Source organism: Glycine soja, chromosome 19 (assembly GCF_004193775.1).
Source record: "Glycine soja cultivar W05 chromosome 19, ASM419377v2, whole genome shotgun sequence".
Lineage (NCBI taxonomy): Eukaryota > Viridiplantae > Streptophyta > Magnoliopsida > Fabales > Fabaceae > Glycine > Glycine soja.
In genome coordinates this window covers 1,899,762-1,914,743 of record NC_041020.1, presented here as the reverse complement: position 1 = coordinate 1,914,743, position 14,982 = coordinate 1,899,762, and the positions used below count along the sequence as shown (strand labels likewise).

The 14,982-nt window shown below is 26.7% G+C and overlaps 6 non-coding genes across 6 annotated transcripts; 1 reads left to right on the top strand and 5 right to left on the bottom strand.

Annotated features, from left to right (window-relative positions):
- Positions 1 to 4,751: 4,751 nt before the first annotated feature.
- LOC114401078 lies at positions 4,752 to 4,847 on the bottom strand. Its single transcript, XR_003664192.1, has one exon. It is a non-coding gene; the product is annotated as a small nucleolar RNA snoR69Y (small nucleolar RNA).
- A 536-nt stretch (positions 4,848 to 5,383) lies between these two features.
- LOC114401063 lies at positions 5,384 to 5,462 on the bottom strand. The gene has a single exon (XR_003664179.1). It is a non-coding gene; the product is annotated as a small nucleolar RNA R160 (small nucleolar RNA).
- Positions 5,463 to 6,291: 829 nt separating this feature from the next.
- On the bottom strand, positions 6,292 to 6,383 carry LOC114401066. The gene has a single exon (XR_003664181.1). It is a non-coding gene; the product is annotated as a small nucleolar RNA R64/Z200 family (small nucleolar RNA).
- Positions 6,384 to 6,553: 170 nt separating this feature from the next.
- On the bottom strand, positions 6,554 to 6,628 carry LOC114400978. Its single transcript, XR_003664096.1, has one exon. It is a non-coding gene; the product is annotated as a small nucleolar RNA SNORD18 (small nucleolar RNA).
- Positions 6,629 to 6,730: 102 nt separating this feature from the next.
- LOC114401061 lies at positions 6,731 to 6,809 on the bottom strand. Its single transcript, XR_003664177.1, has one exon. It is a non-coding gene; the product is annotated as a small nucleolar RNA Z199 (small nucleolar RNA).
- A 5,710-nt stretch (positions 6,810 to 12,519) lies between these two features.
- Positions 12,520 to 12,612, top strand: LOC114401070. The gene has a single exon (XR_003664185.1). It is a non-coding gene; the product is annotated as a small nucleolar RNA R64/Z200 family (small nucleolar RNA).
- The last annotated feature ends 2,370 nt before the right edge of the window (positions 12,613 to 14,982 follow it).

Sequence of the window (14,982 nt, the reverse complement as noted above, 5' to 3'; positions counted from 1 at the left end):
ATAGTTGGTTCATGACAATTAAGAAAGTACATTCAGGTTTAGCTTACTTTATCATCTGTTATTAGTGCTTTTGAAGAAAGTTGCTTTTTACCTGTTTCCATGTGCTACTTGTGCCAACCACATTCTCTATCTCCTTCTGCTTTGCCTTACCTCTCATATGATTCATTATAATGTTATGAATCTTGTTATCTCAATTGGATTCCTTGATTTTCATTTTAATACTTGAGAACTGACTCTGTTGTATATGAATTGATAGATATTTTGAGTATTTGTGCTTTATAATAACTATTCTTTCTTCATTGAGCTTTGCCAATGGCTGATGACTCTGCTAAAGGAATTGAAAATGCTTCTTTGAATTCAACACAACTAGAGAACCCTCAGATTGAGCCCATAAGACTGCCCTCAGTAGAGGAAATCCGTGGTCAAGACATTTGGAACAATTGTGCAGTGCGCAGTGTTGTCAGTGGAGTCATGGGTATGCCATTCAATCCTCACTTCTTCTTTTTTTCCTATTTTCCTAATAGATTTTATTTAGCACATATTTCACCTCTGCTTAATGATGCAGAGGTCATATGAGCCAAGCTTTACTTAGTAGTTAGTATTGTAGAGCATGTGAATGTTCTTTTCACAAGTAATCTTTTCAAATGTTCAAATGTGATCTTCCTAGCATATCCAGCTCCCCCCTAATGCAAAATAGAATAGAACAATTACATTTAACATAACAATTTGCACAACTCATTTACACTTATTTATTATTTAATGAAATTTACCAAATTTTAACATGCATAATTGATAATTGGATTTGTAGGTTACAAAATTACATTTTTTTTATAAAGAAAAACACACTGGAGTTTGCATATATAGTTAAAAAAATTAATGGGGTGATACCTGGCTGTCCCTAAGGAAAGTTAGAATCTAATAAAAATAACACAAATTTTGAGAAGCAATATATTCTTAGACACACTTTTTTCTATTCATTGCCTATAAAAAAAACTTCCTCCTATGTAATAAAATTTATTTGATGAGATTTACCAATAATTTTATAATTTTTAATAAATTTTAAAAATACTAACACATGATGTGTTAGTAAAAATATGCAAGAGAATACTCATTTTCTTTCTCCTATTAATGTAAAGCAGAGCATTTTAGAAATCTAAACTCATTTTCATTAATTATATAGGAAGGAAATGGTTTTTTTACACTTCCTATTCAATTTTTTTTAGGAAAAAAAAAAAACAATTTAACAAGATGCGTGGATTGAATGTTAGTCTCATGGCCAGTCCCAAATGCTAAAGGTGGCGACGCCACTCCACAAAGCAATGAAATATGAAATTGCTCTGGATTGATTTATGATGGTTAATCATAAAAACTTACAATTGATTGATCATAAAAAATTACAATGATGCATGAGTAATATAAAAACCATCTTTCTTTGTCCGGGCTTGGGACCGGCTATAAGATCATAGGCGGAGTTAAAAACTTTTTTTTTACAATAATATAAATATAAATGATAAATTATGCTGAATTAGCAAAATTATCCATAAATAAAATCATAAATTCAGCTTAACAGAATCATCAATAAAAATTATTTTGTTTAAGAGAATTATCATAAACTAATAAAGGATAAAATATGTTTGAGATACTTATAAAATTTGAAAAATATTAAGATTTAATTGTAAAATCTGTCCTTTTATCTTTCAAAACTACATTATTTACTAGAAGCATGGTCCTTGAAATAAAAAAAAAAATACACTTTTTTTATCATTATACTCAAGTGATCATTTGAATATTTAGTATCAAATATAGTATTAATATAAATTTTATACGAAAATACTTAAAAATTCAATTTTTTTAATTTATTATATTTTTATAATGTTATATATTATCTTTTAAAATATAGTATATAAAATTAAATTTTATTTTCATATAAATTAGAATATGTATACTTATTTTTATGTGAAAAAAGAATATAATTTTATATATTATATTTTAAAAGATAATATATAACATTATAAAAATATAATAAATTAAAAAAATAAAATTTGAATTTTGAACTATTTTCGTATAAAACTTATATTAATACTATATTTTGCATTAAATATTCAAATAAACACTTGGGTATAGTGATAAAAAAGTATGCATCTTACTTCAAGGACCATGACAAAATATGGGGACGAATTTTGCAATTAAGACAAATATTAATTTTCTTCTCATAAAAATTTTCATATTAATTTATTCCTTATAAAAATAAAACATATTTTTTGCTAGTCTTAATAACAACTCCATTACATAATAATCCAATGGGACTATCAGATTTGCATCAATAATTTAATAAAAATGAATTAAACAATTTGCACGTATAAAATTTTATTAAAGATGAATCAAACTTATCTTTTCCTTAATTTCTTTAAAATGTGCCACAAAATCCCTAAAAGAAGATGAAAAATTATAATTTTGAGATTTTTAATCAAATTATTTAATTCATTTGCAATCAAATTATACATGTAAATCATTTAGTCACGTCAGATTATAATATAATATAATTACTTGTAAGAATCAACCAAAATATGCTTTATTGTTAAAGGACTAAATTAATACAATAAGATTTATGAAAAAAAAATTAATATTTTTCAAATTTTCCAGGACCACAAGCATATCTACCATACCCATTAATAAATTATAAATAAATAAATTATAAGTTCTTCCAAATAAAAGAATTATAAATAAATTAGAAATTCTGCTAAGTACCAGAATTTTCTTTCATATTCATCTGAAAAGCTCGGAAATGGTCCCTGCAGAACCCAAAAAACCAAAATCAAAACACAAAAGGATTAGCGCAAGATTTCAATTTCTATTGGAAAATACCTAAAGAAACAATATTTCTTAAAACATACATAGCAACACATACTGCAACAAAGGAAGAATGTCACTGAGACAAAGCCACCTTAAATTCGACTAAAGAATCAAGAATTTCAAAGAAATAATAAAAATAAAAATTTCATAATTTGAGATAAAGAAATATAACTATACAAGAAGTAAAAATAAAGATTCAAGGAAAAGAGAACAAAGACGTATACGGCAATAAAAATTCAAGGAAAACCAAACTAAGTTTTTTTCTCATCAAATGTAAAAATCCTCATCTCTAATCGCTGCTTCATATAGTGGCAGTTTTTTTCTCATCAAATGATCGATATACCAAAAGAAAAATGCCAGAAGAAACAAAATATTATTTAAGTTTCACATGAAGAAGAAGAAGAAAATAAAATTTCTGAAGAAAGTAACAGAGAAAGAACCTGACATAATCGAATAACCGAAACCCAGTGTTGATGGAAGAGGCACACGATACAATCACTCGCAGCTCCTTTTTATTTATAAGACACACAATCTAACAAACACAATTTCTAATTAATTAAAATAAAATCTTAAATTATGATAAAACGTTATTGGGTCCAGCCCAATCGAATAGACTTACTTAAAATGAAGGAAATGCCTTAAACGTTATTCGTGCCTTTCAAGTTTTTTTTTTAAAACAAATTAAATTCCAACGAAATATATACTCTACGGCCTTACCAAATATACTCCAGCTAATTACAAACATTATTGGGCTCGGCTTGCAATTAGGTGCAATTATAAAAATTCAAATTTAACATCTAATTAAAATGAGCGTCAACCTCAAACAAAATTCCGGCTGTCATTAAAATAGTACCATAAAATTTTATTTAGTAATAATTAAATACATCAAATAAAATTAGTCGTAATTGCATTTTAAATTTCAATTATACAAAACAATAAAATAATAATTACATGGCTTTGCTTAATTGCTTTTTCTAAACTTTTCTGTTCAACATTATTTTTTTGCTTTAAATAATTGTCTTCCGACCGTACAACTTAATGGGCTTTGTTAGTTTGGCATCTTCTGTCATATCGATGGAGAGATTTTGGGCTTTTGTAGTTTGGAATGGCAGTAGAGAAATTTCAACCAAGTTGTTTTTAATAGACTCAAAAATCAGCCACCCAGCAACATTACTCACCTTATCCCCATAATAATTTTGTAAAGAGCCTCTGCACGATTTATGGAGTAAAAATTATACATTCAAGTAAAATTTACAAAAAGAACTCAATTGACGATGCTCACATGACAATGAATTAAGGAATAATAAAAAAGAGTAATTAGAAAGATAAAACTTCAAACAAATTACACTCAAATTAACTTAGCACTAGCTAAACTAACACTTACGTTCTAAAATAATATTTCTTTTAACTACCACAAACTGTATTTTAGGTCTCAAATTGAAGACTTAACTCCAAAGTTGGTTTTCATTCAACACTGGTATGTAGTTCGATAACGCAGCAACTTCGGGGCTTTTCAAGACAATCAAGGTTTGCTTGCTTTTACCACTCTGCTTGTACACCATTGTACAGGATTAAACATTCAATTACACTTTTCAAGTCCTCCTCCGAAGCAGAAATATGAACCAAAACAAAAGGTTATTAAAACAAAAGTTAATTATACGAAACCATTCAAGTAGTTTAAATTTCAACATTACCACTAAGAACAATGTTAAATAACTTTTTATATGTTCCACAATACCAGATTTAAAACCTATCACATTTTTTGGTTCTAATGCTAAATCTTAAGCCTCACATTTTTTGTTCTAATGACAATTTATTTGAAGATCTTAAACCTCCTTTTTCGAAACCCACAACGAATAGAGCTGATTTTTTAAATGTACATGAGGTCCGTATTAAAGAAAGTGGCTCAGACAAATATGAACAAATCTATTCCTAGACCTTGCAATGGTGAAGGTCTCATAGAGCTGGGATTATATTTTATCATCATTGACCACAAAAAAAATACATAAAACTAATTGGAAACAGACATAAACCAATGGCGATAGATGTCATTTAAACGTGGATCATGGTCAAATCAACAGAAATTGTGAACATGAAGGATTAAATGCTTAGTAACAAAAATATAAATCATACTTCGAAGTTTTTTTTATACTTTGGTGCACCAAATTTAACATTACCATTTAGTACTTGAGACAGATTACCATAATCAATTTTATACAACATTTTAAATTATTTTTAAAACCGTTGAGCTTTAAAATATTGTACTGACTTGTATACAACAATTTTAAACCACAATTTATAAATTTTTATAAATTTTAAGGACTACAAAGAAAAAAAAGACAATAAACCAACAAGAATTTTTTGTTAAGGATCAACATGTGCTTTTGCTACATGAATATCCAGCACAATGAAACCAATAAAAATCAGTATGTGAGAAGAATCCAAATAAGAAGAACAAATTGGGAATTGAGTAATTACTGATTAAGTTCCAGTGAAAAAAAACACAATAGATAATGACTAAAACCGGCAAAGCAATCAGAGAACTTTGAAGACCATATGAACTAAGAAATCCACATCATATTCAGATATTAGGACTTCATCACTTTGCTCTGCTTATAAACATTCGATTCCTTTCTTTTTCAATAAATTTTATTTGAATAAAAAACATTAGCGCAAACAAAATCAGAATATGCAGCATCAAAAAATTAATCCACCAAAAAGTTTTGAACAATATGCTAGAGAACGAACCCTTGAAGCAAACCAAGTACTAAGCTTACACAACGACACCAACAACAAAAAATATAATTTTTACTTAGTTTTGCTTCGATATTCATTGAATTATTAAAAAAGTCAGACATTACTACATCGGAAACCAATCTTGGGGAAAGAAAATGATAATTAGCTAAACAAATCAAGCAAAAACACGAATTTTAATTTAAGTGGCCAATTATAGCTCCTATAAAATATTAGTTCGTGATTTCCTTGCAACTAAACTAGAACATGCAAAAGGCTACTTGGTGCCATCATGCTAAACAATCATTTGCAAAATCAATCATATACCATGAAATTCCCTATTCATAAATTAACAAAAAAGAAGCAACACAATTTATCAAATTGGAGAGCAAGTCATACAATTTCTTTTCTAAGAATAAAATAAATTAAAAAAAGGATAGTTAATGTTCGTCTCATGGCCAGTCCCAAATGGTAAAGGCGACGATGCAGCTCCACAAGGCAATGGAATATGAGACTACTCCGGCGGAGATGCAACCCGCGAGGGCCGCGCCGTCGACGCCGTGAGTATTGATTTGTGACGGTTACTTGAGAAATATGCAAACACATAATATAAGTTTGCTCTACATAAAAGCATGAGACTCCTTCTCAGAAATCTCCCGTCAATACAAAACAAATTCATAAATTAAACAACAAATTAAGTTGCACATTCTGCTCTGTAACAGAATTGTCATTCTCATTGATTCGAAAATCTCTGAAGTCTGACATGTGAATTTGATTCCAATTCTTCACCGCAGAACTCAAAATCAAAATCCAAAGTTTAAAAACCAAAATTGAGATTCAAAAAACGAAACTGAAGCAAAAAAATCACTGATGTATGCTAAACTAAGGCAATTAAATCACTGAGACAAAGCCACGAAAAAATTTAACCAAAAACATTGACAAATACAACAAAAAAAAATTGCAATTTGAGATCAGAAATTGGTAAGGGTTGTCGGTCACGGTGATTCAGAAACACGGACCAATGTAAACATCATCATCTCTCTTTGATGTTTGCTCTAATCGAACACTGAGAAAAAATTGGAAATTTAGAAAACTGAAAAAGAACTCGAAAATTAATTTAAAAAAAAAAAAACAGAGGAGAGTTAATCATCAGAGACTTAAATACTAGGAATCAGGGAACGAATCCAATCATATTGTTGCAGTTTTTTTCTCATCACATGATCGATATACAAAAATGAAAGAAGATGAAAAAAACAACGAAGAAGAAAGCAAAGTTTCGGAAAAAGGGAAAACCTAATCGAACCCAATGGGTATAGAACAACCTTTGTTGCAGATGGAAGAGGCGCACAAGAGAGACACAGTGAAAGAAAAACTTGCTGCTGCGCTTATTTATAAACAGGCACAGTTGGAAGAAACCCTAAAATTGAAAGGGAAAGGATGAATGGGCCGGGTCGTTATCGGTTTGGGCCTTTTCCTTAATCTCATACCTCTTACTAGAGTAAAAGCATGGGTGTTACTTTGGTCACTCAGCAATTTGGTGTGGTGGGACACCCAACATCCTAGATGAAAAGACTAAAATATCTTTTATCCTATTAATATAAATAGGACTATAGTGTGTTCATACAATTTCGTTGCAATATTTCTTCTTCGTTCTCTTTCACGCATGTCGTGATTGCGGCTCTTCTTGTTCCTCCACTTCTCGGTTGTGGTTTTTCTTTTTTCTGTCTTCTTCCTCCACTTCTCATGTTGCTTAGTTTTACTTCTTCCTCTTCCTTGTGTTGTTTCACTCCGTTGTTGCTCTTCTTTTTTCTTCGTGGATACTGGATGTTGTTGTTTTAGATGTTGTTAATATTGGTTTGATGTTGTTGTTTGAAGCAATGTCACAAACAAAAATGATATTTTTCTGAAAAACTTCATATTGATCATCAATCCGTATGATTCATACAAATTGGCAATCCGTATGATCAGCAATCTGTACTACCATATGAGTTTTCTTTTTTTGTTTTTTTGTTGAATAATTTTTTTTCAATTTTTTTCTTCTAAATTTATTTTTTTTTAATTTTTGTTTACATTGTAAATATATATTTGTCAATTATTATTTAAATTGTTTCTTAGTGTAATATTGTTTTGTAATGTTAGTGAAAGTTTATAATTTTTTCTGATTTATATGTTAAGTATTGATTTTATTTATAAAAAAAAATATTAGTTAATACTAAGATTAGATTAAATTGCTAAAATTAAGATTAGATTCGTGAAACAATTAATTTTCAATATTGTTATATTATATTTGTTTAACTTTAAAAAAAATGAAACAAATATTTAAAAGATGTTGAATTTGTTACTTATGAAAAATATTTAAATCATAATTAAAAATAATTTAAATTTTTTAGTTAAAAAAATATTTGAACGAAAATTTTAAATAATTAAAATTTTTATAAAAATATTGAAACATAATTTTTAATTGTACAATAGATCTGTTAGTTGTAAAACATTATGAAATCAAATTTTAAAATTTAAAATTTAAAATATGATAAAATTGTTAGTTTAAGATAATAATTGAAATCAAATTTAAAAATATATTTAATTTGATAGTTATAAAAAATATTGAAACCAAAATTTAAAATTTAAAATATGATAAAATTTTTAGTTTAAGATAACGATTGAAATCAAATTTAAAAATATATTAAATTTGGTAGTTATAAAAAATATTAAAACCAAAAATTTAAAAATTTAAAATATGATAAGATGGTTAGTTTAAGATAATGATTGAAATCAAATTTTAAAATATATCAAATTTGAAAGTTATAAAAAATATGGATACCAAAATTTAAAATATGATAAGATTATTAGTTTAAGATAATGATTGAAATTAAATTTAAAAATATATTTAATTTGATATTTATAAAAATTATTGAAACCAAACTTCAAAATTTTAAAATATGATAAAAGTATTAGTTTAAAATAATGATTGAAATTAAATTTAAAAATATATTGATTTTGGTAGTTATAAAAAATATTGAAACTAAAATATAAGATTTAAAATTTAATTATTAATCACTGTATGGTCATGTGGATTTAAAATTTTTTAAAAATTTAGAAATATTCGAATTGTCAATTGGTATGGGTCATATGGATTACCATACAACCATATGAATCATACAGAGTATCAATCTGACCATACGGATTGATGATTCGTATGAGTTATACGGATTGACAATTCGTATATTTATGAGTAATACGGATTGACAATTCATATGTTTCTAAATTTTTTTTCGTACCTCTTCCATGAATATAAAACCAAACTTCCTTATTTGTAACAAAAAAATGCTCATAAAGATATTTTTAACATTTTAAAAAACTGCTGGTTTCCCACCAAAATTGTTGGGTGCCTGAAACAATTACCTAAAAGTATTGGTTTGTATTATGGCATTTTTATGCGTTGAAATTAATATATTATATATGTTAATTTTATTATTTGTTTTAGTTCATCTTGTTTTTTTTATTGTTTCTTTTAATTTATTTGTTCATGGTTTATTTCACTCTAAATACATTAATTTAAAATTAGTTATATTTATTAGTTTTTTAAAAGAGACTTAAGGATGATAAATAATTATAAAAAAAAATTGAAGAAGCTAAAAAAATTTCAGTAAATGAAAAAAAATTATTTCTAAAGTAACACGTAAGTTTTTTATAAAAAAAATCAATTTTTTTTAAAAAAAAAAAAAAATATATATATATATATATATATATATATATATATATATATTCTTTCACTTGGAAACATATATTCTATAAACTATTTCACTTAAATTAAGGATACTCATCAAAAGAGGAAAAAAAAAATCAATAACTACACAAAAAATCCCTATAAAAGTATCTCTATCCAGTTAACTCCTATATTTTTTTTGTTTACATTCATAAATTACAATGCATTCAAGCCATTGGACATGCCCTATAGTAAGGATCTCCACCACACAGAAATAATTGAATTTTGGTCGTAAAAATGTCTAAAATTGTGAATCTTATATTTCTTGTTTGTTTCACAATTTGTACATTGGCTAACAAGAATGTTTTATCTGTTTCAGGTACTAAATGATAACATTAAAATTGGAGCACTAAAATATGAACCAATTTGTTCACATTTGTATGAACCATTTTCTTTAATACGGACGTCATGTACAGTTTAAAAATCAGCCCTGTTCGTTGTGGGATTTACAGGAGAGAGGTTTACGTCTTTAAAATAAGTTTTAACATTAGAAGCAAAAAAGTGTGAGATTTAAGATTTAGGATTAGAACAACAAAAAATGTGAGATTTTAAATCTGATATTGTGGAACTCATAAAAAATTATTTAAGATGAGTTATAACATTATTCTTGGTGGTACTTTTATGGTTTCTTATTGTCGCATTTGTTTTAATACATGTTTATCCTCCGAAGGAGGGCTTTCTAAGTTTCAATCACCAACAAATCATTGCATGTTTAATCCGTTACGATGGCGTATAAGTAATGGGGTGAAATCTAGCATTCAGTTTGTGGGATGAGTTTGTCGATCCAGAATTATTATGGGAGGTAAAAGAAATATGATTTTAGAAACTAGGACTAAGTTAATGTGAGTGTAATTTCTTCAAAGTTTTATCTTTTTTATTACTCTTCTTTTTTATTATTCCTTAATTCATTGTCATGTGAGCATCATCAATTGAGTTCTTTTTGCAAATTTTACATGAATGTGTAATTTTTACTCCTTAAATCATGTTGAGGCTCTTTACAAAATTATTATGGGGATAAGGTGAGTAATGTTGCTGGGTGGAGGATTGTTTAGTCTATTTAACTGACGAGTAAAGTATTAAATTAGTCTCTCACTTTTGGAGGTGCTGTCAATTTGATCCCTGAGATTTAAAAAATATCAAAATGATCTTCAAATTTACATTCCGTTTACCACGTTAGTCTCTGCCGTTAGTAGTCTTCTAACACCGTTAGTAAATGTATGATGTGACACGTTAAGTGCCACCTGGATGTACACGTGACAAGCGTAATTGGGAAATAAGTAATGTCACGTCATAATGTTCCTGTGCTAGGTTCACGTCAATCATCGCTCTCCCAGTGGTGGTGGTTGTCGTTCTTCGTCACCCTTCACTGTTCATTAACGCAATCAGTGTTTTTGTATGTTCCATGTCGATCATCGTCACCCTCTAATGTTGATTAACGCAATCGGTGCTTTCCGGTAGAGGTAAGGGTTTTGTTTTTCACTGCATTTGGTCTTCTCGTGTTGAACCAGCGTAATTGAACCGGCACTATATCATTCAAACACGTTGTTATTTGCGTTTAGACCGTTGGAGTAGTTTTTGAGAGTGAAGGGTTTGGCATTTTGGTTTAAGATGCGTGTGTTCCAATAATGAATGAGAGGGGCTTTAGGAGTGAATGGGTAAAAAGATGATCACCTAAATTATGTCATTTTAGTCCCTATAATGTCAATTTAGTCCCTCCTTACGTGGTAAATAGAAGAAATTAATGTGGAAGTTTCACGTGTGCATTCAGGTGGCACTTAACATGGACCAAATTGATGACGCCTCCAAAAGTGAGGGACTAATTTGATACTTTACTCTTTAATTAACTTATTTTAAAATTACACGTTCAGTTAAAAATTAACTTATTTTTATTTGTGTTATTGAATCACTATGAAAATTTTCTACTGCCATTCCAAACTACAAAAGCCCAAAAGCTCTCCATCGATATGACAGAAGATGCCAAACTAACAAAGCCCATTATGTTGTACGGCCGGAAGACAATTATTGAAAGCAAAGAAAGCTTGTTGAACAGAGAAATTTAGAAAAAACAATTAAGCAAAGACATGGAATTATTATTTTATTTTGTTTTGTATGATTGAAATTTAAAATGCAAATGAAGACTAATTTTATTTAATGTATTCAATTATTACTAAATAAAATTTTATGGCATTTTTTAATGACAGCCGGAATTCTGTTTGAGGTTGACGCTCATTTTAATTAGATGTTAAATTTGAATTTTTATAATTGCACCTAATATGCAAGCCGAGCCCAATAATGTTTGTAATTAGTTGGAATTTATTTGGTAAGGCAGTAGAGTATATATTTCGTTGGAATTTAATTTGTTTTAAAAAAAAACTGGAAAGGCACGAAGTTTGTGTTAGTATTTTTTAACTGTGATTTAATTGTAGATTATTAAAAAAATGTTTGATTTTTTTTTTTTTTGCAGAAACAAATTTAAGGCATTTCCTTCATTTTAAGTAAGTCTATTCGATTGGGCTGGACCCAATAACGTTTTATCATAATTTAAGATTTTATTTTAATTAATTAGAAATTGTTGTTGTTAGAGTACTGTGTTTCTTATAAATAAATAGGAGCTGCGAGTGATTGTATCGTGTGCCTCTTCCATCAACACTGGGTTTCGGTTATTCGATTATGTCAGGTTCTTTCTCTGTTACTTTCTTCAGAAATTTTATTTTCTTCTTCTTCTTCATGTGAAACTTAAATAATATTTTGTTTCTTCTGGCATTTTTCTTTTGGTATATCGATCATTTGATGAGAAAAAAACTGCAACTATATGAAGCAGCGATTAAAGATGAGGATCTTTACATTTGATGAGAAAAAAACTTAGTTTGGTTTTCCTTGAATTTTTATTGCCGTATACGTCTTTGTTCTTTTTTCCTTGAATCTTTATTTTTACTTCTTGTATAGTTATATTTCTTTATCTCAAATTATGAAATTTTTATTTTTATTATTTCTTTGAATTTTTTTATTCTTTAGTTGAATTTAAGGTGGCTTTCTCTCAGTGACATTCTTCCTTTGTTTGCAGTATGTGTTGTTATGTATGTTTTAAGAAATATTGTTTCTTTAGGTATTTTCCAATAGAAATTGAAATCTTGCGCTAATCCTTTTTTGTGATTTTGGTTTTTTTGGTTCTGTAGGGACCATTTCAGGATCAAATTCACATGTCAGACTTCCGAGCTTTTCAGATCAATATGAATGAAAATTCTGGTACTTAGCAGAATTTTTAATTTATTTATAATTTATTAATGGGTATGATAAATATGTCAGTGTCTTGTAAAATTTAAAAAATATTAATTTCCTTCTCATAAATTTTATTGTATTAATTTAGTCCTCTAACAATAAAACATATTTTAATTCATCCTTACTTATAACTATATTATATTATAATTTGATGTGACTAACTGATTTAGATATATAATTTAATTGTAAATGAATTAAACAATTTGGTTATAAATCTTAAAAAATTATAATTTTTCATTTTCTTTTAGAGATTTTGTGGCACATTTTAAAGAAAAGGGAAAGATAAAGTTTGATTCATCTTTAATCAAATTTTATAGTTCAAATTGTTTAATTCATTTTTATTAAATTACACATACACACATTAGATTATTATGTAATGGAGTTGTCATTAAGATTAGCAAAAAATATGTTTTATTTTTATAATGAATAAATTAATATAAAAAAATTTATGAGAAGAAAATTAATATTTGTCTTAATTGTAAAATTTGTCCTCATATTTTGCCATGGTCCTTGAAGTAAGATGCATATTGTTTTACTACTACACCCAATTGTTTATTTGAATATTTGATACAAAATATAGTATTAATATAAGTTTTACGCAAAAATAGTTGAAAATTCAATTTTTTTTAATTTATTATATTTTTATAATCTTATATATTATCTTTTAAAATATAATATATATAAGATTAAATTCTATTTACGCGTTTTTATCACACTATTCAAATCTTATTTTATAAAGTAAATATATAATATAAATTTTATATTTAATGAATATTTCTTTTACATAATTATAATTTCATAAAATTACAGTATTTTATTATCTTTTTAATATTTATATATGTGATTTGATGACAATATTTTTTATTTATATTATGATATTTTTGTTATTTATTACAATAGTATTTTTTATTTATATTTAACTTTATTTAATCAGATATTAAAATTTTATAAAGAATTAAATTATAAAAAAATATTGTCACTAAATCATAAATATTAATTTAAAATATAAATATAATATAAAAAAATATTATATATATATATATATATATATATTCTAATTTATATGAAAATAGATTTTAATCTTATATATTATATTTTAAAAGATAATATATAAAATTAAAAAATATAATAAATTAAAAAAGAATAAAATTTGAATTTTAAAATATTTTTGTATAAAACTTATATTAATATTATATTTTATATTAAATATTCAAATGATCACTTGAGTGTAGTGGTAAAAAAGTGTATTTTTTTACTCCAAGGACCATGCTTCTAGTAAATAGTGTATTTTTGAAAAATAGGGGGAACAAATTTAGCAATTAAACCTTAATATTTTTCAAATTTTATAGGTATCTCAAACATATTTTATCTTTTATTAATTTATGATAATTCTTTTAAACAGAACAATTTTTATTGATAATTTTGTTAAGCAGAATTTATGATTTTATTTATGGATAATTTTGCTAATTCAGCATAATTTATCATTTATATTTATATCATTGTAAAAAAAAAGTTTTTAACTCTGCCTATGATCTCATAGCCGGTCCCAAGCCCGGACAAAGGAAGAGAGTTTTTATATTAATCATGCATCATTGTAATTTTTTATGATCAATCCAATTGTAAGTTTTTATGATTAACCATCATAAATCAATCCCGAGCAATTTTATATTTCATTGCCTTGTGGAGTAGCTAACAACCTTTATTATTTGGGACTGGCCATAGGACTAATATTCAATCCTTGCATCTTGTTAATTTTTTTTTTAAAATTGAATAGGGAGTGTCATTCTATTTTTAGTGTTTCTTTTTATCCAAAGACCACAGTGATTCACTGATTGTATTTACTATTCTTACTTTTCAGTTATTTGTTGTTGTAGTTAAAATCAGATGTTTGTATTCACGTGTCTTTCAAAAAAGCAGGGAGCATGGCTTCATAGGTGACTATTGAGTTATCTTTTTGCGAATTTTACTGTATTGTGGAAGGTGGTTCTAGTCTATTAGATGTTAGTTTTTATCACATGAAGAATGCAGATATGAAATGTAATGGGAATATAATTTCTTTGTTAGAACACAGTCAGTTACAAGAGTCCCACGATTATACTTGGGAGTTTGATAATAAACCATCTTTGATTGATTGAAGGAAATAATTTATGATCTTAGCTTATAACATACATTTTTTAAACTGGTATTTTTTTAAATTCTTTAAATTTATTTAACTTGTATTATTTTAAATTTATAATTGTATGTGGTTATAATGTACTTTTTTCATAATAAGTTTATAATATTACAAACAAGTCGTCAGGAAAGAAAATCTCGGTTCTAACTTTGTGGATTATTAAGCTCTACTTGTAAAA